Source organism: Lutra lutra, chromosome 13 (genome assembly GCF_902655055.1).
Source record: "Lutra lutra chromosome 13, mLutLut1.2, whole genome shotgun sequence".
In the NCBI taxonomy this organism is placed as follows: domain Eukaryota; kingdom Metazoa; phylum Chordata; class Mammalia; order Carnivora; family Mustelidae; genus Lutra; species Lutra lutra.
In genome coordinates, this window is record NC_062290.1 from 49,011,205 (window position 1) to 49,036,155 (window position 24,951).

Consider the following 24,951-nt stretch of genomic DNA (forward strand, 5'->3'; position numbering starts at 1 on the left):
ACACTGAGGGGTTTTCTCAGTGTCCCTGGTGGGAGGAATTCCATGGTGGGGCCTTGACACATGCCCAGGCAGGCAGTTTTAATTAGCAAGACAACAGACAAACTTGGGAACATGGTCTACTTCCCTTGCTAATAAATGTCCCAAGTGCTCCCAGCACAAACTGTCAGAACAAATCTAGCTTTCCTCTGACTTTTGCTGATAGGTGGTAACACTCAACTCAACCAAACAAATTGTAAGGCTGCTGTATCAATGTAACCTCTCCTTGCCCAATGATAAAAAAATGTCAGGAAAAATCTAGAGCAGGATCCTCAGCCACTAATGCACACTCTAAACAGAGTGAGGGACACAGCCCTTTGGTGAAGTGACAGAAGGCAGGCTAGATGAGCAGTTCAAAGTTCCCACCTAGAGCTACAGAGCTGCCTTCTTTAATTTATTCTCTCACATGTTTCTTACATGGGTGTGCTATGCTTGATAGAACGGCTAGCAAGACAAATATGCTTCATACATGCAGAGTGTACAGAACGGCAGGGGAAAGAGACAATATAATAGTAATACATCATAATTATTAAATAATGTGACACATACTAGGAAACACACCATCACCCAGTGCAGCCTAAACCCATGAAGAGATAGCAGCCTGATTCAAAACAGACAAAAAGTGGAAACAACTCAAATATCCATCAACTGATGAATCAAGGAACTAAAGTGTGGTATATCCATACAAGGGAATATTATTTAGTCATGAAAAGGAATGGAATGTGGATATAGACTACCACATGGGTGAACTTTGAAAACATTATGCTAAATAAAAGAAGTCAAACACAATTGTGTCACTCAGTCTAGATAAATACCCATAATAGGCAAATCCCATAGAGACAGAAAGCAAATCAAGGACAGCCAGGGGCTGGGGGATGGGGGGTGGTTGGGTTGTAGAATGAACTGCTCGTGGGTCCAAGATTTCTTTTGGGGGACAATAAAAATGTTCTCAAATTAGGTAACAGTATTAGCTGCACAACCTTACAAAGATAATAAAAACCACCAAATTAAACACTTTAAAAGGGTAAATTTTATGGTATGTGAACTATAGATCAATTTTTTAAATAGTTAAAGGAGAAAAATCCTTTAGTGGAGAAAGATGAGCCTGACCTGCATAGAATTAGTGTTCCTTGTGAGAGTGCAAAGACATAGGAGGAACAGCATTGGTTTCAACATAAAACATGCCATCACTTAGCCTTACATGCCCCACTGTTTCCTAACATGCAAATCTGGATTCCTTCAATGACATGAAGTTTAGAAATAACACACATAAATCATCTATTGTAGATTCTCAAAAAACAACTGCTGAAGAATATTACAGAATTTACACTGGAGAGGTTCCCAGCTAGGATGAGATTTCCCTAATCCTCGAGGCCAGCAAATCACCTCCCTGGTGTCCAGGGGAATAATGATCATCAAGGCAAAATGAAAAGAACTGTGGTAGCAGAAGAAAGTGCATGGAACTTGTCAGTCAAGGTACTGCTTCCTCCCTATCACATGGCAGTACGGAAAGGTCATTTTCCCCTCTAATTTATGACTATCTATCTCAGGGACTCCATAAGTTGAATACCACTGTGATTTAAGGTCTTCCATCTTTCCGTCTGCATTCTGGAGAATCTATGCTTTGGCCAGTTCATTAAAAAGCAGAATTACAAGAACTCAACACAAGACACTGATGAGTTTCAATAAAGCCCACAGATGTATTTCAATTGATTCATCAATAGATTTTGCTTAAAAGTATAAAACATGTAATTAGGAAAAGGATGTTTTATACTTTACCAGTTAGAGTTTCCTAAATTTTGTATTACAGGTGAAAAACCAAGCTCAGGTAATAATTTCATCTGGAAAGCAGACATATTTATCACAGAGCAGAGTGCAATTCTAGACATACAGTGGGAGCACAGTAAATGTTTACTGCAAAGGGAAAGCATTACCTAACAGACTAGCACCTGGTCAAGAGACTGAAATACATGTATATGAACTCTTCTTCTCCTCTAAGGAAGAGATGGCTGAAGTCCTTTACAATCTGACCACTGCCTCTCTCTAACACCATCTCCTCCATCCCTCCACCATACACTAGTCTGCAATCACACTAAACATGCCCTACCACACCTGAGTGTATAGTCACAATAATATCTGGAGTTCTCTAAATATATCATGCCCTTTCCTGCTTCTATGCTTCTGATGCTATTATTCCCTTGCTTGCATCTCGCCTTTCTCCATGTCTCTACCTCATCAAATATGACATGTTACCTAAGACTTGGCACCAGTATAATCTACTTCAGTTAGTCTCCCTGATTGCTCCCTAGTCTTGCCCCTCAGTGTGGGTAAGGGGCCCCTCATATATCCTTATCTGCTAACCTGTCACATCATGTTAAAGACAATTGTCTGCTCACTTGTCTGCCATCCTAAATGGTGATTCCTAGACGGTGGAGCCATGGCTTTCATTCTCCTAATACAGTATTAGTCATTGAATAAAATGTTAACTGAATGCATGAATAAGCGAATGGATGAATAAATGAATTCATACTTTAGTCATCATTGTATTCAGCATGCAACAATTTTATTACCAACTTCAGAAATTTCCTTAAAATTTTAAAACTTAAAGTCAAATAATTACATTGATGAGAAACACCATTAACTTCATTTAAATAAAACTCAGCACCATTATCACATGTAATTTATAACAAAGCTAATCCAACTCATGCTTAATGAGATGAATAATTATTACAGTGTTGTAAGTTCATTGGGCATAAAAGTCACATTTAACATAAACAAATATAAGTAATACTGCTTTTATTTAAGCCAAGCAAATCATTCTTCAGACCCACTGAGGGAAAAGAGAAAAGGCTGAGCAAAAAAGGGAGGTACTCTGCCTGACTCCTTAATCAAGAGCTGAAGTTTTTCAGAGGCGAGTACATCCACTCTCTGGAGCTAAGTGTCACAAAATGTCATCCTTATCCATTTGCTGGTTCACTCATTAACCCTAACATTTGCCCCCAAAAATAATGGGAAGAAGTTGATCATTGTTTTAACTGTCTCTCACCAATCAATCCCTGCAATGGACTTCCTTTTGGAAGCCCAAATCCTGAATACCTGGGTGGCATTCAATGGCTGAAGAAGGGACAGGCAAGTCCATTGCAGCATCAAGAATTGGAAAGGTACCTGGATACTTTCACCTTCCCAGAGGTAAATTAAACTCTTAGAGAATTCTAGAGCAACTAAGCCTTGAAATCCTGCACTAAAAGAAAACCCTATCTAACTGCCCAAGTAAGACACCTAGGAATCATGAGAGAAACCAACACATCGTTTTGCTCTGTCCTGGTTCTCCCCTCTTTCCCTTCCAGATAAAGATTGCAATCATATGGTGGCTTCAGTTCTATGCATCCCCAAAGTCAGTTTTTGCCATGGAGAATCTGTAGAACAGCATCCATGCCGATATGCTCAATGTTACACTCCGAGTACCAGCTCCCTTGGGAGGAGTAAAAAGTCACACTGGATGACAGCACCCATGGATCAAGTTAAGAGAAGAGGGTGAAGGTCAGAGCAAAAGAATGGCTCACTGAGCTCCTAAAAGGCACCAGAGAGCTTTAAAGGTTGGGAGAGAAGCAGAAATAGGGAGAGAGAAAATATAAAGAAAACTGGACATTCTCTTTCTGCATTTAAATTTAATAAATAGAAGGGGCCAACCCACAATTTTGTAGATAGATGGTCCCTACAGAATTCTATGTGTACATACCTACTGCTTGGAAAAAAAAGTACTTCAAAAGCATACTGGTCATCAAAATGAACAAAACCAACACTTTATTCTCTGTTCAGTAATACTTATACTACATATATTTCAAAGTAGATATAGAGAACTCATTTTTTTCATACTTCAAGTTGATTTTAATTTCAAGGTTCTTTGTTGAAATACAAGTTTAATAATTATGGTGTGAGGTGAATAAAATTTTTTTCAGTACCTTCATTGTAATTTTTTGCATTCTTTGAATTAGCATGAGACAATTGTTCTATTTCGTTAATTTAAATTATTTTTAAATTGGCTTTATGCAAACGTGGTATTTGGGATATAATTTGGACTCCCACACATCTTAATTCATTTGGGATCCAATTAAATTATTTTGATATTCCAAAATGCTTAGCTCCCACTCACTCACTTTTCCCACTCCAACAGAGTTAATCATTATATCTACTATGTAGGAGAGGAAGTCACATCAATTAAATAAGGTGCTGATAAGTGTAGTCAGATGAATCTGTTCTGTTCCCAACTGATATTCCACGTTGCATGACTTTGGACTCATGACATCAACCCATCTGTGTGTGTGTCTTTAGCTGAGAAGATGACTCATATCAGTGGTTTTATTATTCCCTTGGGTCAAAAGGAAGACACGTGATACAGATCTTATTAGACTGGAAACTCCTTGAAGACCACACTAATTCTTCAACACTGTGAACACCAGTCCATCCTCCCCTGTTCATTTCACCTAGTCCAATACTCCAGAAGGCAGAAGAGAGTTGATTAATTTTTTGGCTTAATTGGTCTGCTTTCTAAGACAAGTTAAATGTAAAGTGCTATAAAGAGAACAATTGATACAAGTTAGTTTAACCCAGTAAACTTCTGAAGGAAACTGTGCCCAACCAGGCACATATAACCCTGACTATGAGAGCAGAAATGACAAGAAGTCCACTGAACAACAGAGTTCACTGACACATTGCTTACGAGGGGCTCCTGGAAGATATGCTAGATTCTACCTTCTCCTCCTGGAGCTTCCCTATTCACACATGTATACTAAAGGTTCCAAGAAATCTTACATTAAAAAAAGTCATACTTAGCTTTCTCTTATGCGTTTTCCAAATTTAACGGACCAAAAAAACTTTCTACAAGGAATAATAAATGACATCTTAAGAAACAAACTTTGGGAAACCTTATTATAAAACAGATAGTTGAAGACTGACTATTCTGGGGCACCTGGGTGGCTCATCACTTAGGCGTTCCACTTTTCATTTTGGCTCAGGTCATGATATCAGGCTCTGCGCTCAGCAGGAAGTCTGCTTCAGGATTCTCTTTCTCTCTCTCTGCTCCTCCCCCTGCTCACCCTCTGTCTCTCTCTAAAATAAATAAATAGGGATGCCTGGGTGGCTTGGTTGGTTAAGCCGCTGCCTTCGGCTCAGGTCATGATCCCAGCATCCTGGGATCGAGTCCCACATGGGGCTCCTTGTTCTGTGGGGAGCCTGCTTCTCCCTCTGCCTCTGCCTGCCACTCTGTCTGCCTGTGCTCACTCGTGCGCTCTCTCTCTCTCTCTCTGACAAATAAATAAAATCTTTAAAAAAAAATAAAATAAATAAAAATAAATAAATCTTTAAAAAAAATAAAAAAAGGACTGACTATACTACTGAAAGTTTGGTCCTCTTCTGCTAGCTTGGGAGGAATAATGTACATATTACATGTTATTTTCCTCCTCAAAAAAGCATTTTACTCTGCAAAAGTATTAAAACCTCTTTAAACTGCAATGAGGGGGAACGCCTGGATGGCTCAGTGTGTTAAGCGTCTGCCTTCGGCTCAGGTCACGATCGCAGGGTCCTGGGATCTAGCCCTGCATCAGGCTCTCTGCTCAGTGGGGAGCCTGCCTGTAGCTTTCCTTCTGCTCTCTCTCTCTGTCAAATAAATAAAATCTTAAAAAGATAATAAAAAATAAGTAAAAATAAATTGCAATAGGGGGAGGGGACTAAAAATCACTAAAACCCCAGTTCTTAGGAAAAAAGAACCACACTAAATAATAGTCTGTAAACATAGCCGCATATGTTGTGTATGTAAATTTTTAATCTTACAAAGGACAAAGACTATCCATCAAAAATCTATAGCAAATATAGTATAAGGGTAAACCACTGAAGCATTTGTTTTAAAATCAGGGATAAGACATTCCCTGCTATTACAGATACAGTTAGAAACTGTACTGTAAGGAAAGAAAAAGATATAAAAGAAAATTTAGTAGACAAGAGACAAAACTCATTGCTGAGAGAAGATGACTGTCTTTATAAATATCAGTTAAACTGATATATTTTAAAAATTAGATAACTAAGAGAAGAGACAGTATCAAAATCAGTATCCAAAAACCAAGTAGGTACACACTGATTAAATAACAAAATGTAGTAGGAAAGAAACTCATTCATATAAAAATAAAAATCATAAAACATTTAGGAATAAAAAATTAGAAATACTTACATTATCATGAAAAAGGTAAGATGTCATTAAATGATATTAAAAAAAAACTTGAGGAGTGCCTGGGTGGCTCAGTCGGTTAAGCCTCTGCCTTCGGCTCAGGTCATGATCCCAGAGTTCTGGGATCAAGCCCTGCATCAGGCTCCCTGCTGAGCAGGAAGCCTTCTTCTCCCTCTCCCACTCCCCCTGCTTGTATTCCCTCTCTGTCAAATAAATAAATAAATATTTTAAATAAATGAAAAATAAAATAAAATAAAACTTGAATATTGAAATATGTCACATTCCTGGGTAGGAAGACTCAACAGTGTCCAGTTGTCAAATTTGTACAAATTAATCTTTAAATTCATGCAAATTATAATCATATCTCAATAAGATTTTTTCAGGTATATTTCATATGTCTATTCTAAAATTCATATGAAAATAAAATTTATAAAAATGTCAAAAAATTTAAAAAGAGAGGGGAGGAGTAAGATGGTGGAGGAGTAGGACACATAATTTCATCTGGTCCCAGGAATTCAGCCAGATAGTTATCAAACCATTCTGAACACCTACAAACGCCACAGGAGATAGAAGAGAAGAAGAGCAGCAATTCTAGGAACAGAAAAGTGACCACTTTCTAGAAAATGGGACATGTGGAGAAGTGAATCTGAGGCAAAAAATGGGAAGATAGACCTGGGGGGAGGGGCCGGCTCCTGGCAAGCAGTGGAGCAGCAGAGCACAAAATCAGAACTTTTAGAAGTCTGCTCCACTGAGGGACATCGCTCCACAGGCTAAGCAGAGATGGAGCCCTTGCGGAGACAGGTCTCAGGACTCCGGAGTCACAGAAAGACCGGGGCTGCCTGAGTGTGGCAGAGCGTCCAGGAATCAGAGCAGAGAAGCCAGCTGCAAAGACGGAGCTGAGGAGTCGGTTCTGGTTACCTTAAACGGTGATCTGTGGCACAGTTGGGCCACCACTCTTCAAGTATGGACACCACAAGTGGCAGATTCAGAGAGAAAACCTCCTTCCTCTTCCAGGAGGAGCCACGCGGAAGTGCGCTGCAGGAATTGCTGGGTTTGGAAACTTCAAACAGGGCCTTGCACCAGAGACAAAAACACTTGGTCACAGGACGGGTGAGCTCGGAGGAGGCTGAAGACCAGGGAGTTGGGAGGGATTGACTGCTTATCTCTGAGGGCCCATTGAAGAGGGGGCCCCTGAGCTCTCCACTCCTACCAGCTACAGATAGGGAGGCTGCCATCTTCATTTCCCTCCTCCAAAGCTGTAGGGAAAGCTTCAGGGAACAAAAGCTTCTGAAAGCAAAACCAAGCATATTGCTCAGCAGGCCCCTGGCAAGGGCGGTGCAATTCTGCCTCAGGCAAAAACATTTGACCATCACTGCAACAGGTCCCTCCCCCATAAGATCAAAAAGAACATCCAGCCAAGACCAAGTTTACCAGTCAATGAGAACTGTAAAACATTAAGAGCCACAGGAATAGAGCACATAGAATTCATGGCTTTTTTTCTCATGATTCTTTAGTCTTTCAAGTTGAATTTTTAAATTTTATTTTTTTCTTATTCTATTTTTAAAATTTTTCCTCTTTCTTATTTAATGTTTTTAAAACTATTTTATCTTATTACAGCTTTAAAAATATTTTAAAATTTCACTTAAAACATATATATACTTTTATATATTTGTATTTTTCCCCCCTTCTTTCTTCTCCCCTCAGTTTCGAGTCTCTTTGGATTTGGGTAATATATATTTTTCTGGGGTTGTTACTACCCTTTTAGTATTTTGTTCTCTCATTCATCTATTGTTCTGGATAAAATGACAAGGAGGAAAAACTCACCACAAAAAAGAACAAGAGGCAGTACTGATGGCTAAGGATCTAGTCAATACAAACATTATTAGAGATGTCAGAACTAGAGTTCAGAATGATGATTATGAAGGCATTAGCAGGGCTCGAAAAAAAGCATGGAATATACAGAGAATCCCTTTCTAGAGCAATTAAAATCCCTTTCTGGAGAAATAAAAGAAATAAAATTTAACCAAGTTCAAATAAAAAAAACTATTAAGGAGGTGCAATAAAAAAAAAAGGTTCTCACTGCTAAGATAAATGAGGCAAAGAGAGAATTAGTGATATAGAAGACTAAATGATGGAAAATATAGAAGTTAGGCAAAAGAGACAATAACTACTGGACCATGAGGGAAGAATTTGAGACATAAGTGATACCATAAGACAAAACAATATTAGAATAATTGGGATCCCAGAAGAAGAAAGAGATAGACGGACAGAGGGTATACTGGAGTAAATGATATAGCAAATAATTTCCCTAATTTGGTGAAGGGAACAAGCATCAAAACCCAGGAGGCACAGAGCACTCCCCTCAAAATCAATAAAAGTAGGCCAACACCCCATCATTTAATAGTTAAACTTACAATTCTCAGTGACAAAGAGAAAATCTTGACAGCAGCTTGGGACAAGAGGTCTCAACATCATTGTAACATACAATGGTAGAAATAATAGACTGGCAGGAGACCTATCCATAGAGACCTGGCAGGCCAGAAAGGACTGCCATGATATATTCAGAGCACTAAGTGAGAAAAATATACAGCCAAGAATACGATATCCAGCTAGGCTGTCATTGAAAATAGAAGGAGATATAAAAAGTTTCCAGGACAAAAAAAAAACCTAAAAAAATTTGCAAACACCAAAGCAGCTCTGTAGGAAATATTGAAAGGGGTACTCTAAGCAAATAGAGAGCCTAAAAGTAACAGACCAGAAAGGAACAGGGACAATATACAGTAATAGTCACCTTACAGGCAATACAATGGCACTAAATTAATATCTTTCAATGTTATCCTGAATGTAAATGTGCTAAATGTCCCCAATCAAAAGATTCAGGGTATCAGAATGGATAAAAAAAAAAAAAAGAACCATCCATATGCTGTCTGCAATAAACTCATTTCAGACACAAAGACACCTCCAGATTTAAAGTGAGGGGGTGGAAAACAATTTTCCATGCTAATGGACATCAAAAGAAAGCTGGGGTGGCAATCCTTGTACCAGATAAATTAAATTTTAAGTCAAAGACTATAATAAGAGATGAGGAAGGACACTCTATCATACTCAAAGGGTCTGTCCAACAAGAAGGTCTAACAATTTTAAATATCTATGCCCTAACATGGCTATTTATATAGCCAACTATATAAACTAAATAATTACAAATCAAAGAAACACATTGACAATAATACAATAATAGCAAGGGATTTTAACACCCCCCTCGCTGAAATGGACAGATCATCCAAGCAAAAGATCAATAAGGAAATAAAGGCCTTAAATGACACACTGGACCAGATGGACATCACACATATATTCAGAACATTCCATCCCAAAGCAATAGAATACACATTCTTCTCTAGTGCACATGGAATATTCTCTAGAATAGGTCACATCCTGGGTCATAAATCAGGTCTCAACCAGTACCAAAAGAATGGGATCATTCCCAGCATATTTTCAGACCATAGTACTTTGAAACTAGAACTCAATCATAAGAGGAAAGTTGGAAAGAATTCAAGTATATGGAGTGTAAGAGCATCCTACTAAAGAATGACTGGGTCAACCACGAATTTAAAGAGGAATTAAAAAGAATTCATGGAAACAAATGAAAATGAAAACACAACTGCTCAAATTCTTTGGGACACAGCAAAGACAGTCCTGAGAGGAAAGTATATAGCAATCCATACCTTTCTGAAGAAACAAGAAAGGTCTCAAATACACAACCTAACCCTACACCTAAAGGAGCTGGAGAAAGAATGTCAAAGAAAGCCTAAACCCAGCAGGAGAAGAGAAATAATAAAGATCAGAGTAGAAATCAATGAAACAGAAACTAAAAGAATAGTAGAACACATCAATGAAACTAGGAGCTGATTCTTTAAAAGAATTAATAAGATTGATAAATCCTGGCCAGATTTATCAAAAAGAAAAGAGAAAGTCATGAATGAAAGAGGAGAAATCACAACCAACACCAAAGACATACAAACAGTTGTAAGAACATATTATGAGCAACCATACACCAGCAAATTTGACAATCTGGAAGAAATAGATGCATTTCTAGAGACGTATAAGCTACCAAAACTGAACCAGGAATACATAGAAAACCTGAACAGACCCATAACCAGGAAGATTGAAGCAGTCATCAAAAATCTCTCAACAAACAAGAGTCCAGGGCCAGACAGCATCCCAGGGAACTCTATCAAACATTTGAAGAAGAATTACACCTATTCTCTGGAAACTGTTCCAAAAAATAGAAATGGAAGGAAAAATTCTAAACTCACTTGATTGAAGCCAGCATTACCTTGATCCCCAAACCAGAAAAAGACCCAATCAAAAAGAGAATTATAGACCAATATCCTTGATGGACATGGATGCCAAAAATTCTCACCAAAATCTAGCCAACGGGATCCAACAGTACATTAAAAGGATTATTCACCACGACCAAGTGGGATTTATTCCTGGGCAGCAAGGTTGGTTCAATATCCGCAAATCAATCAATGTGATACGACGCATTAATAAAAGAAAGAACAAGAACCATATGATACTCTCAATAGATACTGAAAAAGCATTTGACAAAGTACAGCATCCTTTCCTGATCAAAACTCTTCAAAGTATAGGCATAGAGGGTGCATATCTCAATATCCTCAAAGTCACCTAAGAAAAACCCACAGTGAATATCATTCTCAATGGAGAAAAACGGAGAGCTTTTCTCCTAAGGTCAGGAAAATGGTAGGGATGTCCACTTTCACCACTGCTATTCAACATAGTACTAGAAGTCCTAGCCTCAGCAATCAGACAACAAAAAGAAATTCAATGCATCTGAATCCGAAAAGAAGAAGTCAAACTCTCACTCTTTGCAGATGATATGATACTTTATGTGGAAAACCCAAAAGACTCCACTCCAAAACGCTAGAACTCAGGAATTCAGGAATGTGGCAGGATATAAATCAATGCACAGAAATCAGTTGCATTTCTATACACCAACAGCAAGACAGAAGAAAGAGAAATTAAGGAGTCAATCCCATTTACAATTGCACCCAAAACCATAAGATACCTATGAAATAAACCTAACCAAAGAGGCAAAGAATCTGTACTCAGAAAACTATAAAGTATTCATGAAAGAAATTGAGGAAGACATAAAGAAATGGAAAAACGTTCCATGCTCGTGGATTGTAAAAACAAATATTGTGAATATGTCTATGCTACCTAAAGCAATCTACACATTTAATGCAATCCCTATCAAAATACTATCAATGTTTTTCAAAGAAATGGAACAAATAATCCTAACATTTATATGGAACCAGAAAAGAAAGCCAAAGTTGGTGGCATCACCATTGCAGACTTCAAGCTCTATTACAAAGCTGTTATCATCAAGACAGTATGGTACTGGCACAAAAACAGACAAAAGCATCATTGGAACAGAATAAGAGCCCAGAAATAGACCCTTAACTCTACGGTCAACTAACCTTCGACAAAGCAGGAAAGAATGTTCCAATGGAAAAAAGACAGTCTCTTTTCAAATGGTGGGAAAACTGGATGGTACATGCAGAAGAATGAAACTAGACCATTTCCTTATACCCCACACAGAAAGAGACTCAAAATGGATGAAAGAACCAATGTGAGACAGGAATCCATCAAAATCCTTGAGAAGAATACAAGTAGCAACCTCTTGACCTCAGTCACAGCAACTTCTTCCTAGAACATCACAAAAGGTAAGGGACAGCAAGGGCCAAATGAACTATTGGGACTTGATCAAGATCAAAAACTTTTGCACAGCAATGGAAATACTCAACAAAACCAAAAGACAACCAAGAGAATGGGAAAAGATATTTGCAAATGGCATATCAGATAAAGGGCTTGTCTACAAAATTTATAAAGAACCTATTAAAGGCGGAATGGGAGAAGATGGCAGAGAAGTAGCAGGCTGAGACTACTTCAGGTAGTGGGAGATCAGCTAGATAGCTTATCTAAAGATTACAAACACCTACAAATCCAACGGGAGATCGAAGAGAAGAAGAACAGCAACTCTAGAAACAGAAAATCAACCACTTTCTGCAAGGTAGGACTGGCAGAGAAGTGAATCCAAAGCGACGGGAAGATAGACCGTGGAGGGAGGGGCCGGCTCCCAGCGAGCAGCGGAGCAACGGAGCACAAAATCGGGACTTTTAAAAGTCTGTTCCGCTGAGGGACATCGCTCCAGAAGCTTAACCGGGGTGAAGCCCACGCGGGGTCATCGTGACCTCAGGTCCCGCAGGGTCACAGAAGGATCGGGGGTGTCTGAGTGTCGCAGAGCTCACAGGTATTAGAACGGGGAAGCCAGCTACAGAGACAGAGCCGAGGAATGACTCTCAGCTCGGGGTTACCTTGAACCGGTCGCAGGCTCGGTCAGATAGGAGCGCGGCCGGAGGCCAGGGTGGTGGGAGTCATTGGGCGCTGTTCTCTGGGGGCGCACTGAGGAGTGGGGCCCCGGGCTCTCGGCTCCCCCGGGCCGGAGACCTGGAGGCCGCCATCTTCATTCCCACGATCCGAAAGTCTACGGAAAGCGCTCAGGGAACAAAAGCTCCAGAAAGCAAACCCAAGCGGATTACTCAGCCCGGCCCGGGTAAGGGCGGTGCAACTCCGCCTGGGGCAAAGACTCTTGAGAAGCACTACAACAGGTCCCTCCCCCAGAAGATCAGCAAGAAACCCAGCCAGGACCAAGTTCACCTACCAAGGAGTGTAGTTTCAATACCAAGGAGAGCGGCGGAATTCCAGAGGAGGAGAAAGCAAAGCACGGAACTCATGGCTTTCTCCCCATGATTCTTTAGCCTTGCAGTTAAATTAATTTTTTTTCTTTTCTTTTTCAATTTTTTTTTCTTCTTCTGCTAAATTTTTTTAACTTTTACCCTTTTCTTTTTTAACATTTTTTAACTAGTTTCTCTAATATATATATTTTTTCCTTTTTATACTTTTTCTTTATTGGTTTTCTTTTTTTAATTTTTTTTTTTCTTTCTGAACCTCTTTTTATCCCCTTTCTACCCCCCCACGATTTGGGATCTCTTCTGATTTGGCTAAAGCATATTTTCCTGGGGTTGTTGCCACCCTTTTAGTATTTTACTTGCTCCTTCATATACTCTTATCTGGACAAAATGACAAGGCGGAAAAATTCACCACAAAAAAAAGAACAAGAGGCAGTACCAAAGTCTAGGGACCTAATCAATACAGACATTGGTAATATGTCAGATCCAGAGTTCAGAATGACGATTCTCAAGGTTCTAGCCGGGCTCGAAAAAGGCATGGAAGATATTAGAGAAACCCTCTCAGGAGATATAAAAGCCCTTTCTGGAGAAATAAAAGAACTAAAATCTAACCAAGTTGAAATCAAAAAAGGTATTAATGAGGTGCAAACAAAAATGGAGGCTCTGACGGCTAGGATAAATGAGGCAGAAGAAAGAATTAGCGATATAGAAGACCAAATGACAGAGAATAAAGAGAATGAGCAAAAGAGGGACAAAGAGCTACTGGATCACGAGGGGAGAATTCGAGAGATAAGTGACACCATAAGACGAAACAACATTAGAATAATTGGGATTCCAGAAGAAGAGGAAACAGAGAGGGGAGCAGAAGGTATATTGGAGAGAATTATTGGAGAGAATTTCCCCAATATGGCAAAGGGAACAAGCATCAAAATCCAGGAGGTTCAGAGAACCCCCCTCAAGATCAATAAGAATAGGTCCACACCCCGTCACCTAATAGTAAAATTGACAAGTCTTAGGGACAAAGAGAAGATCCTGAAAGCAGCCAGGGAAAAGAAGTCTGTAACGTACAATGGTAAAAATATTAGATTGGCAGCAGACTTATCCAGAGAGACCTGGCAGGCCAGAAAGAGCTGGCATGATATATTCAGAGTACTAAACGAGAATACATGCAGCCAAGAATACTATATCCAGCTAGGCTATCATTGAAAATAGAAGGAGAGATTAAAAGCTTCCAGGACAAACAAAAACTAAAAGAATTTGCAAATAGCAAACCAGCTCTACAGGAAATATTGAAAGGGGTCCTCTAAGCAAAGAGAGAACCTAAAAGAAGTAGATCAGAAAGAAACAGAGACAATATACAATAACAGTCACCTTACAGGCAATACAATAGCACTAAATTCATATCTCTCAATACTTACCCTGAATGTTAATGGGCTAAATGCCCCAATCAAAAGACACAGGGTATCAGAATGGATAAAAAAACAAAACCCATCTATATGTTGCCTACAAGAAACTCATCTTAAACCTGAAGACACCTCCAGATTTAAAGTGAGGGGGTGGAAAAGAATTTACCATGCTAATGGACATCAGAAGAAAGCAGGAGTGGCAATCCTTATATCAGATCAATTAGATTTTAAGCCAAGGACTACAATAAGAGATGAGGAAGGACACTATATCATACTCAAAGGAACCTTCCAACAAGAAGATCTAACAATTTTATTTTTTATTTATTTATTTATTTTTTTAATTTTATTTTTTATAAACATATATTTTTATCCCCAGGGGCACAGGTCTGTGAATTGCCAGGTTTACACACTTCACAGCACTCACCATAGCACATACCCTCCCCAATATCCATAACCCCATCTAACAATTTTAAATATCTATGCCCCTAACGTGGGAGCAGCCAACTATATAAACCAATTAATAACAAAATCAAAGAAACATATCGACAATAATACAATAAAAGTAGGGGACTTTAACACTCCCCTCACTGAAATGGACAGATCACCCAAGCAAAAGATCAACAAGGAAATAAAGGCCTTAAATGACACACTGGACCAGATGGACATGACAGATATATTCAGAACTTTTCATCCCAAAGCAACACAATACACATTCTTCTCTAGTGCACATGGAACATTCTCCAGAATAGATCACATTCTTGGTCCTAAATCAGGTCTCAACCGTTATCAAAAGATTGGAATCATTCCCTGCATATTTTCAGACCACAATGCTCTGAAGCTAGAACTCAATCACAAGAGGAAATTTGGAAAGAACCCAAATAGATGGAGACTAAACAGCATCCTTCTAAAGAATGAATGGGTCAACCAGGAAATTAAAGAATTGAAAAAATTCATGGAAACAAATGATAATGAAAACACAACGGTTCAAAATCTGTGGGACACAACAAAGGCAGTCCTGAGAGGAAAATATATAGCGGTACAAGCCTTTCTCAAGAAACAAGAAAGGTCTCAGGTACACAACCTAACCCTACACCTAAAGGAGCTGGAGAAAGAACAAGAAAGAAACCCTAAACCCAGCAGGAGAAGAGAAATCATAAAGATCAGAGCAGAAATCAATGAAATAGAAACCAAAAAAACAATAGAACAAATCAACGAAACTAGGAGCTGGTTCTTTGAAAGAATTAATAAGATTGATAAACCCCTGGCCAGACTTATCAAAAAGAAAAGAGAGAGGACCCAAATAAATAAAATCATGAATGAAAGAGGAGAGATCACAATGAACACCAAAGAAATACAGACAATTATAAGAACATACTATGAGCAACTCTACGCCAACAAATTTGACAATCTGGAAGAAATGGATGCATTCCTAGAGACATATAAACTACCACAACTGAACCAGGAAGAAATAGAAAGCCTCAACAGACCCATAAGCAGTAAGGAGATTGAAACAGTCATCAAAAATCTCCAAACAAACAAAAGCCCAGGGCCAGATGGCTTCCCGGGGGAATTCTACCAAACATTTAAAGAGGAACTAATTCCTATTCTCCTGAAACTGTTCCAAAAAATAGAAATGGAAGGAAAACTTCCAAACTCATTTTATGAGGCCAGCATCACCTTGATCCCAAAACCAGACAAGGACCCCATCAAGAAAGAGAACTACAGACCAATATCCTTGATGAACACAGATGCAAAAATTCTCACCAAAATACTAGCCAATAGGATTCAACAGTACATTAAAAGGATTATTCACCACGACCAAGTGGGATTTATTCCAGGGCTGCAAGGCTGGTTCAACATCCGCAAATCAATCAATGTGATACAACACATTAATAAAAGAAAGAACAAGAACCATATGATACTCTCCATAGATGCTGAAAAAGCATTTGACAAAGTACAGCATCCCTTCCTGATCAAAACTCTTCAAAGTGTAGGGATAGACGGCACATACCTCAATATTATCAAAGCCATCTATGAAAAACCCACCACAAATATCAATCTCAATGGAGAAAAACTGAAAACTTTTCCGCTAAGGTCAGGAACACGGCAGGGATGTCCGTTATCACCACTGCTATTCAACATAGTACTAGAAGTCCTAGCCTCAGCAATCAGACAACAAAAGGAAATTAAAGGCATCCAAATCGGCAAAGAAGAAGTCAAACTATCATTCTTCGCACATGATATGATACTCTATGTGGAAAACCCAAAAGACTCCACTCCAACACTGCTAGATCTTGTCCAGGAATTCAGTAAAGTGTCAGGATATAAAATCAATGCACAGAAATCAGTTGCATTTCTCTACACCAACAACAAGACAGAAGAAAGAGAAATTAAGGAGTCAACCCCATTTACAATTGCACCCAAAACTAGAAGATACCTAGGAATAAACCTAACCAAAGAGACTAAGAATCTATACACAGAAAACTATAAAGTACTCATGAAAGAAATTGAGGAAGACACAAAGAAATGGAAAAATGTTCCATGCTCCTGGATTGGAAGAATAAATATTGTGAAAATGTCTATGCTACCTAAAGCAATCTACACATTTAATGCAATTCCTATCAAAGTACCATCCATTTTTTTCAAAGAAATGGAACAAATAATCCTAAAATTCATATGGAACCAGAAAAGACCTCGAATAGCCAAAGGAATATTGAAAAAGAAAGCCAAAGTTGGTGGCATCACAATTCCGGACTTCAAGCTCTATTACAAAGCTGTCATCATCAAGACAGCATGGTCCTGGCAAAAAAACAGACACATAGATCAATGGAACAGAATAGAGAGCCCAGAAATAGACCTTCAACTCTATGGTCAACTCATCTTCGACAAAGCAGGAAAGAATGTCCAATGGAAAAAAGACAGCCTCTTCAATAAATGGTGTTGGGAAAATTGGACGGCCACATGCAAAAAAAATGAAATTGGATCATTTCCTTATACCACACACGAAAATAGACTCAAAATGGATGAAGGATCTCAATGTGAGAAAGGAATCCATCAAAATCCTTGAGGAGAACACAGGCAGCAACCTCTTCGACCTCAGCCGCAGCAACATCTTCCTAGGAACATCGCCAAAGGCAAGGGAAGCAAGGGCAAAAATGAACTATTGGGATTTTATCAAGATCAAAAGCTTTTGCACAGCAAAGGAAATAGTTAACAAAACCAAAAGACAACTGACAGAATGGGAGAAGATATTTGCAAATGACATATCAGATAAAGGGCTAGTGTCCAAAATCTATAAAGAACTTAGCAAACTCAACACCCAAAGAACAAATAATCCAATCAAGAAATGGGCAGAGGACATGAACAGACATTTCTGCAAAGAAGACATCCAGATGGCCAACAGACACATGAAAAAGTGCTCCACATCACTCGGCATCAGGGAAATACAAATCAAAACCACAGTGAGATATCACCTCACACCAGTCAGAATGGCTAAAATTAACAAGTCAGGAAATGACAGATGCTGGCGAGGATGCGGAGAAAGGGGAACCCTCCTACACTGTTGGTGGGAATGCAAGCTGGTGCAACCACTCTGGAAAACAGCATGGAGGTTCCTCAAAATGTTGAAAATAGAACTACCCTATGACCCAGCAATTGCACTGCTGGGTATTTACCCTAAAGATACAAACGTAGTGATCCGAAGGGGCACGTGCACCCGAATGTTTATAGCAGCAATGTCTACAATAGCCAAACTATGGAAAGAACCTAGATGTCCATCAACAGACGAATGGATAAAGAAGATGTGGTATATATACACAATGGAATACTCTGCAGCCATCAAAAGAAATGAAATCTTGCCATTTGCGACGACGTGGATGGAACTAGAGGGTATCATGCTCAGCAAAATAAGTCAATTGGAGAAAGACAACTATCATATGATCTCCCTGATATGAGGGATAGGAGATGCAACATGGGGGGTTAAGGGGGTAGGAGAAGAGTAAATGAAACAAGATGGAAATGGGAGGGAGACAAACCATAAGTGACTCTTAATCTCACAAAACAAACTGAGGGTTGATGGGGGGAGGGGGGTTGGGAGGGGGGTGGGGTTATGGATATTGGGGAGGGTATGTGCTATGGTGAGTGTGTGAAGTGTGTAAACCTGGTGATTCACAGACCTGTACCCCTGGGGATAAAAATATATTATATGTTTATAAAAAATAAAATTAATAAAAAAAAAGAACCTATTAAAGTCAACACCCAAAGAACAAATTATCCATCAAGAAATGGACAGAAGACACGAACAGATATTTTTTGCAAAAAGGACATCCAGATGGCCAACAGACACATGAAAAAGCGCTCAACATCACTCAGCATCAAGGAAATAGAAATCAAAACCACAGTGAGATACCACCTCACACCAGTCATAATGGCTAAAATTACCCAGTCAGGAAACGACAGATGTTGCTGAGGATGCAGAGAAAGAGGAACCGTCCTACACTGCTGATGGGAATGTAAGTTGGTCCAGTCACTATGGTAAACAGTATGGAGGTTCCTCAAAAAGTTGAAAATAGTGCTACCCTACGACCAAGCAACTGTACTACTTGGTGTTTACCCTAAAGATACGAATGTCATGATCTGAAGGGTCATGTGCACCCGAATGTTTAAAGCAGCAATGTCAACAAGAGCCAACTATGGAAAGAACCTAGATGTCCATGAACAGATGACTGGATAAAGAAGATGTGGTATATACATACAATGGAATACCATGCAGCCATCCAAAAAACCCCTCAATCTTGCCATTTGCAACAATGTGGATGGAAGTAGAGGGTATCATGTTAAGCGAAATAAGTCAAGTAGAGAAAGACAATTATCATATGATCTCTCTGATATAAGGAATTGGAGAAGTAGGGGTAGTGGGGGTTAGGGAAGGAAAAATCGGAACAAGATGGGACCGGGGGGGGGGGGGGGCGCGAAGACAAACCATAAGAGACTCATAATCTCATGAAGCAAACTGAGAGTTGCTGGGGGGGTGGGGAGTGATAGGGTGGCGAGGGCACGTGCTATGGTGAGTGCTGTGAATTTTGTAAGACTGATGATTCACAGACCTGTACCCCTGAAGCAAATAATACATTATATGTTAATAAAAAAATTTAAAAATTGAAAAAAATGTTTAAAAAGAAAAAAAATAATCAAAGGATGATGTTTTCCTTGCAAATTATCAAGACATAGTATATAACTATTATAATTTGAATATTGCCATTTTGGTTATTTATTAAAAATAACTAAGTAAAGATCCAAAACCCAACCCATGGATATATGAGAATACATATTTAAAATATATTCAAACCCTTTTAGTACTGTAAGATTTAACACTTCAATTTGGTAAGAGAAAGATAAATATTCAATATAATTATGAAAGTAATTGGCAATTTATATGAGTAAAGCTAGATTTTTACTTTACAGAATTCACAAAAGCCAGTTTCAAATAAATTACATAAATAAAGAAAACTACAAAATATTTAAAGTAAATATTGAAGAATACTTAATCCTTTAGGATATGATAGGCCTTTAAAAGGCAAACACAAAGGAAAAACTCATGAAGGAAAAAGCTAACAAACCGGGCAACATCCAAACTAAAATCTTCTGAAGAGTGAGAACACCACAAACAAATTAAAAATAAGTAATTCACCAGAAGAAATACTTGCATCTTGTATAACAGAAAAAAGACTAGTAATTATATAAATAACATCTATAAAATAAAATAAACCAACAGAGTTTAAAGGAAGAAATAGGTAATTTACAGATAAGCAAATAGCCAATTTACCTATAAAAATATGCAATAGTAAAAGTAAACTTCTTTGATCAGATATAATATGGATCATAGTTATAATATTGAGAAGTAGAACCAAATTGCCCCAAAACATTTACCAAATAATAATATTAATATAAACAAATACACTCCCAAATACATGTACATACAATAACACGTATGTAAATGGATGCAAACATTTTGGTGTAATGGGGTTAGAAGAAGCAAATGGACATGAAAAAGATTGGGGGCATAGAGAAAGATGGTATGTCTATAATATTTTGTTTTCCTTCAAGGAAAATGTTGTTATTACTTATGTAATTTAAAAAGTCAATGTCAAAATATAAAAAGAAGTCACCAAATGCACCACTCAAAGGTAAAACCTTTCAATTTCAGACGCTAGAAAAAGGGTAAACTAAACATAAAGCAACCAGAAAGAAATTATTTTTAAAAAATAGGATATAAGCTAATGAAATGAAGAATAGTAAAACAGAGAAATAAGTCAAACTAGAAGTGTATATTTTGAAAAGATTAAAAAGATCAACAACTGACAAACCCATAAACTGATTAAAAGAAAAAAACCTCAAACTACTAAAATTAAGAATGAAAGAAGAAACTTTCCACTGATGTTACAGAAATAAAAAGGTTTATGTAACAGGGCACCTAGGTAGCTCAGTCTGTTAAGCATCTTACTCTGGGTTTCAGCTGAGCTCGTGATCTCAGGGTCCTGGGATCAAGCCCCACACTGGGCTTCAAGCTCCATAGGCAGTCTGTCTGAGGATTCTCTCCCTCTTCCTCTGCTCCTCTCCCTGCTCACGCAGGCTCGCTCATGTGCTCTCTCCTTCTCAAATAAATAAATCTTTAAAAAAAAAAGGTTTATGTAAGAACATTATAAGCAACTATATACCAAAAAATTAAATAGCTTAGATTAACTGGAAAGATTTGTAGTCCAAAATTAGACAAAGATACCACAAGATAAGAAAACTGTAGACCAGTATCTCTTATGAATTAAATGCAAAAATGCTCAAAATACTGAAAAGACTGAATCTAGCAATATGCATAAAGGAATATAAACTATGACCAAGTGACATTAAGCTCAGGAATGGGAGGTAGCATTAAGATTCAAAAATCAGGGGCGCCTGGGTGGCTCAGTGGGTTAAGCCTCTGCCTTCGGCTCAGGTCATGATCTCAGGGTCCTGGGATCGAGCCCCGCATCGGGCTCTCTGCTCAGCAGGGAGCCTGCTTCCTCCTCTCTCTCTGCCTGCCTCTCTGCCTGCTTGTGATCTCTCTCTGTCAGATAAAATAAATAAAATCTTTAAAAAAAAAAAAAAAGATTCAAAAATCAGTGTAACATAACGTATCAAGAGAATAAAGCACAGACCCACAAAATCATCTCAATAGACACACAAAAAAATATGGCAAAATATAAAATCTTTTCATAATAAAAACATTCAACAAAGTACAAACAGAAGGGATCTTCCTTCTATTGATAGAAGAGCATCTACAAAAAAAAACCTCACAATCTTCATACTTGATAATGAAAATAAAATAAAATTAAATTAAAAAACAATAATGAGGGGGCACCTGGGTGGCTCAGTGGGTTAAAGCCTCTGCCTTCAGCTCAGGTCATGATCCCAGGGTCCTGGGATCGAGCCCCGCATCGGGCTCTCTGCTCAGCAGGGAGCCTTGCTTTCCTCTCTCTCTCTCTGCCTGCCTCTCTGCCTACTTGTGATCTCTGTCTGTCAAATAAATAAATAAAATCTTAAAAAAAAAAAAGCAATAATGAATGACAAATGCTTTCTCCCTAAGATCAAGAAAAAGAGAAGGATGTTTGAGCTCACCACTTCATTCAGCATTGTACTGGATGTCCTGACTAGGGCAATCAGGCAAGAATATCCAGACTGGAAAGAACAAGCAAAGCTATGACTGTTTGTAGACAACAGTCTTGTACGTAGGAAAATCCTAAGTCTCTAAGTCAGTAAAAAATCTTCCAGAAATAATTAATTAGCAAGGTTACAAAAATAAAAAATCAAGATAGGAAAATCAGTCCTATTTCTATACACTTACAATAAAGAACTTGAAAATGAACTTGAGAAAACAATTCCACTTACAACAGAATTAAAAATAATAAAATACTGGGGTGCCTGGGTAGCTCAGTTGGTTGCTGGAAGGGTGGGAGGAGGGATAGGGTGGCTGGATTTGTTAGCATCTAACTCTTGGTTTCAATTCAGGTCACAATCCTAGGAACATGAAATCAAGCCCCATATCTGGTTCTGAGCTCAGGGCAGAGTCAGATTCTCTCCCTTCCTCTCCTTCCGCCCTTCCCTCCTCAAATCAACCAATCAATCTGAGGAATAATTTAATAAATCAAGGGCTAAAATTATGTTCTGCAAAACTACAAAATGTTGTTGGAAGAGATTAAAGGTCTATGTAAAGTAAAGACATCCCAGGTTCATGGGTCAGAAGATCTAATATTGTTCAGATGGCACATTCCTTAGATCTTTGATCTATAGAGTTAGTATCAAAAGCTCAGCTAACTTCTTTGCAGAAATTGATAAGCTGATCCTAAGATTCACCTGGATGAATCAGCATCAGTTGGATGCTGATGAACCAACAAAAGTTGGAAGACTCATATTCCTGATTTCAAAATGCACTACAAAACTACAGGTTTCAAGACAGTGTGGTACTGACATAAAAATGGGCACACAGATCAATGGAATAGAATCAAGAGCCCACAGATAAACTCATATACTGGTTTTTGACAGGAGTGCCAGGACCATACAACAGGAAAATAATAGTCTTTTCAACAAATGGCACTGGGGCAACTGGATAGCCAGATGCAAAATAACGAGGCTTGGGGCGCCTGGGTGGCTCAGTGGGTTAAGCCTCTGCCTTCAGCTCAGGTCATTATCTCAGGGTCCTGGGATCGAGCCCCGCATCGTGCTCTCTGCTCCGCGGGGAGCCTGCTTCCCCCCTCTCTCTGCCTGCCTCTCTGCCTCCTTGTGATCTCTCTCTCTCTGTGTCAAATAAATAAAATCTTTAAAAAAAAAAAAAAAAAGAACGAGGCTGGACCCCAATCCAAAATTAACTCAAAATGAATCAAGACCTAAATGAGTTAAACTACAGACTCTTAAAAGAAACATAGGTGCTTATCTCCTCATGCCTTTGGATTTGGCACTGGTTTCTGAGATACATCCTAATGCACAAACAACACTGGTAAATTGGACTTCGTGAAAATCAAAAACTTCTGTGGGTTAAAGAATATTATGAAGAAAATGGAAAGACAATCCATAACCCATAGAATGGGGAATTTGATATGTAAATCATATATATGATAAGAGACTTGTATCTAGAATATATAAAGGACTCTTAAAACTCAGTGATAAGGAGACAATCAAACTTAAAAATGGTCAAAGGTAAAAATAGACATTTTTCAAACAGATATATAAATGACCAATAAGCCACTAAAAAGATGCTTAACTTCATTAGCCTTGATATTAATGCAAACCAAAACCACAATGAAATATCATGTCACACCCACTAGGACGGCTATAATCATAGGGATAAATACAAGCATTGATGAGGATCTGAAAAAAGCGTAACCCTCATACTCTGCTGGTAGAAACTGAACATTGTACAGTCTTTTTGAAAAATAGTCTGGTTAAACAGAGTTTCCAAAGAATTGTACTCTTGGGTATAAATCTTAGAGAAATGGAAACATGTTCACATAAGAACTTACACATAAATGTTCACAGTAGCATTATTCATAATAGTCAAAAGGTGGAAACTCAAATGTCTCTCAACTGATGAATGGCTGAACTGTGGTATATTCATACAATTAAAAGTTATTCATCCATAAAAATGAAGTTATGATTTATGTTACGACAGACAAGAATCTTGAAAACGTTATGCTAAAGAATAGAAGCCAGACACAGAAAGCCATATAGTGTATGATTCCATGTATATGACACGTCCAGAAGGAGCAAATACATAGAAACACAAAGTGGATTAGTGTTTGCCTAGGGCTTTCACAGTTGGGAAGAAGTACGGAGTGACTATTATTGCACATGGGATTTCTCTTAGAGATGATAAAATATTCTACAAGTGGTTATACTGACAGTTTCACAATGCTATTATACCATAACCATTGGGTTGTACACTTTATTTTTTTGGAGTGTCCACTTTAAATAAGCAAATTGTATTATATATGAATTATAGCTCAACAAACCTGTTTAAAAAGCAAGGATAATATGCACAATACCCCATACCTCCCACTATTTTTTACAGTTAGATGCAACTAGCTTTACAGCAATTCTCTACCGTACTTCCTTTGTGATATGTCAAACATCTGTATCTTTTGTTTCTATACAAACATGCATAGTTCTCATGTACCTATTTCTTCATCAGATTACTAAATTCTTCATATATTTGATTAGGAAAGAAAAAGAAAATTACAAAAATATATGGTGATTACTGGAAGTTCTGCTCTTCTGTTGCATAGAAATTATTCCAGGAAAAAAAAAAAAAAAAACTGAGCAAGAAACTGGAGAAATAGGCTAACATTGGAAGAGATTACTGCTTCCAAGGACAAAGAAGGAACCGTCTGTAACACACATCTTTATTTAGCAATAAAGATCTTATTCCTAAGAGGAAAATACCTCTTGAGCTAAACCAAATAGGCCCCTTCATGAGGAGAGGGGATTCGGCCTC

General features: G+C 38.3%; 1 long non-coding RNA gene across 1 annotated transcript in view; it reads right to left on the reverse strand.

The window, feature by feature from the left end:
* LOC125083186 (uncharacterized) overlaps positions 1 to 20,964 on the reverse strand; it is a 34,468-nt gene extending 13,504 nt beyond the window's left edge. The window contains exon 1 of the long non-coding RNA XR_007122208.1: positions 20,935 to 20,964. This is a non-coding gene — a long non-coding RNA (uncharacterized LOC125083186). The remainder of the gene's footprint in view (positions 1 to 20,934) is intronic.
* Between the last annotated feature and the right edge of the window lie 3,987 nt (positions 20,965 to 24,951).